Source organism: Arachis hypogaea, chromosome 1 (assembly GCF_003086295.3).
Source record: "Arachis hypogaea cultivar Tifrunner chromosome 1, arahy.Tifrunner.gnm2.J5K5, whole genome shotgun sequence".
Taxonomy (NCBI): domain Eukaryota; kingdom Viridiplantae; phylum Streptophyta; class Magnoliopsida; order Fabales; family Fabaceae; genus Arachis; species Arachis hypogaea.
The window spans coordinates 55,905,107-55,907,647 of NC_092036.1; the positions used below are offsets into that span (position 1 = coordinate 55,905,107).

The window sequence follows — 2,541 nt, forward strand, 5'->3', positions numbered from 1 at the left end:
AGCAGGGATGTAATGGTTTTCAACTTTTACCAAAACATCCTCTACAAGTCCATAAGCTTGTTTTCTTGAATTGTCTGCCATCTCTAGTGAGATTTTTGCAGCTTGCACCTCAAAGATCCCTAGCTTCTCCATTACAGAGAGAGGCATGAGGTTTATGCTTGACCCTAGGTCACATAGAGCCTTTTCAAAGGTCATGGTGCCTATGGTACAAGGTATTAAGAACTTTCCAGGGTCCTGTCTCTTTTAAGGTAATTTCTGCCTAGACAAGTCATCCAGTTCTTTGGTGAGCAAAGGGGGTTCATCCTCCCAAGTCTCATTACCAAATAACTTGTCATTTAGCTTCATGATTGCTCCAAGGTATTTAGCAACTTGCTCTTCAGTGACATCTTCGTCCTCTTCAGAGGAAGAATACTCATCAGATCTCATGAATGGCAGAAGTAAATCCAATGGAATCTCTATGGTCTCAGTGTGAGCCTCAGATTCCCATGGTTCCTCATTAGGGAACTCATTGGAGGCCAGTGGACGTCCATTGAGGTCTTCCTCAGTGGCGATCACTGCCTCTTCCTCCTCTCCAAATTCGGCCATGTTGATGGCCTTACACTCTCCTTTTGGATTCTCTTCTGTATTGCTTGGAAGAGTACTAGGAGGGAGTTCAGTAACTTTCTTACTTAGCTGACCCACTTGTGCCTCCAAGTTTCTAATGGAGGACCTTGTTTCAGTCATGAAACTTTGAGTGGTTCTGATTAGATCAGAGACCATGGTTGCTAAGTCAGAGTGGCTCTGCTTAGAATTCTCTGTCTGTTGCTGAGAAGATGATGGAAAAGGCTTGCCATTGCTAAACCTGTTTCTTCCACCATTGTTGTTGTTGAAACCTTGTTGAGGTCTCTGTTGGTCCTTCCATGAGAGATTTGGATGATTTCTCCATGAAGGATTATAGGTGTTTCCATAGGGTTCTCCCATGTAATTCACCTCTTCCATTGATGGGTTCTCAGAATCATAAGCTTCTTCTTCAGATGAAGCATCCTTAGTACTGCCTGGTGTAGCTTGCATTCCAGACAGACTTTGAGAAATCATATTGACTTGCTGAGTCAATATTTTGTTTTGAGCCAGTATGGCATTCAGAGTATCAATCTCAAGAACTCATTTCTTCTGATTCGTCCCATTGTTCACAGGATTCCTTTCAGAAGTGTACATGAATTGGTTATTTGCAACCATTTCAATGAGTTCTTGAGCTTCTGCAGGCATCTTCTTCAGATGAAGAGATCCTCCAGCAGAGCTATCCAATGACATCTTGGACAGTTCAGACAGACCATCATAGAAGATACCTATGATGCTCCATTCAGAAAGCATGTCAGAGGGACACTTTCTGATCAATTATTTGTATCTTTCCCAAGCTTCATAGAGGGATTCACCTTCCTTCTGTCTGAAGGTTCGGACTTCCACTCTAAGCTTACTCAATTTTTTAGGTGGAAAGAACTTTGCCAAGAAGGCATTGACTAGCTTTTCCCAAGAGTTCAGGCTTTCTTTAGGTTGTGAGTCCAACCATATTCTAGCTCTGTCTCTTACAACAAAAGGAAATAGCATAAGTCTGTAGACCTCAGGGTCAACCCCATTAGTCTTGACAGTGTCACAGATTTGCAAGAACTCAGCTAAAAACTGATGAGGATCTTCCAATGGAAGTCCATGAAACTTGCAATTCTGTTGCATTAGAGAAACTAATTGAGGCTTAAGCTCAAAGTTGTTTGCTCCAATGGCAGGGATAGAGATGCTTCTCCCATAGAAGTCGGGAGTAGGTGCAGTAAAGTCACCCAGCACCTTCCTTGCATTGTTTGCATTGTTGTTGTTTTCGGCTGCCATGTCTTCTTCTTTGAAGATTTCTGTTAGGTCCTCTACAGAGAATTGTGCTTTAGCTTCTCTTAGCTTTCGCTTCAAGGTCCTTTCAGGTTCAGGGTCAGCTTCAACAAGAATGCCTTTGTCTTTGCTCCTGCTCATATGAAAGAGAAGAGAACAAGAAAGAATGGAATCCTCTATGTCACAGTATAGAGATTCCTTGAGGTGTCAGAGGAAAAGAAAAATAGAAGGAAGAGGTAGAAGAATTTGAACTTATCAAGAAAGATAGAGTTCGAATTGTGCATTGAGGAGTAGTGTTAGTCCATAAATAGAAGGATGTGAGAAGAGGGGAAGAAATTTTTGAAAATAAATTAAAAAGATTTTAAAAACATTTTGAAAAATTGAAGAATGATTTTCGAAAAATATGATTGGGAGGGAAATAAAGTGATTTTGAAAAAGATTTTGAAATTGGAAATCAAAGAGATATGATTGAAAACTATTTTCAAAAATATGTGATTAAAAAGATATGATTGAAAAGTTATAGTTTTAAAAAGATATGATTGAAAAATAATTTAAAAAGATTTGATTTTTAAAATCAATGACTTGGTTAACAAGAAAAGATATGATTCAAACATTTAAACCTTTCTCAATAGAAAAGGCAACATACTTGAAATGTTGAATCAAATCATTAATTTTTAGCAAGTATTTTTG

At 39.0% G+C, this 2,541-nt stretch overlaps 1 non-coding gene across 1 annotated transcript; it reads left to right on the forward strand.

Moving 5' to 3' along the window:
* The first annotated feature begins 1,344 nt into the window (after positions 1-1,344).
* Positions 1,345-1,452, forward strand: LOC112714682 (small nucleolar RNA R71). Its single transcript, XR_003159322.1, has one exon. It is a non-coding gene; the product is annotated as a small nucleolar RNA R71 (small nucleolar RNA).
* Positions 1,453-2,541: the final 1,089 nt, after the last annotated feature.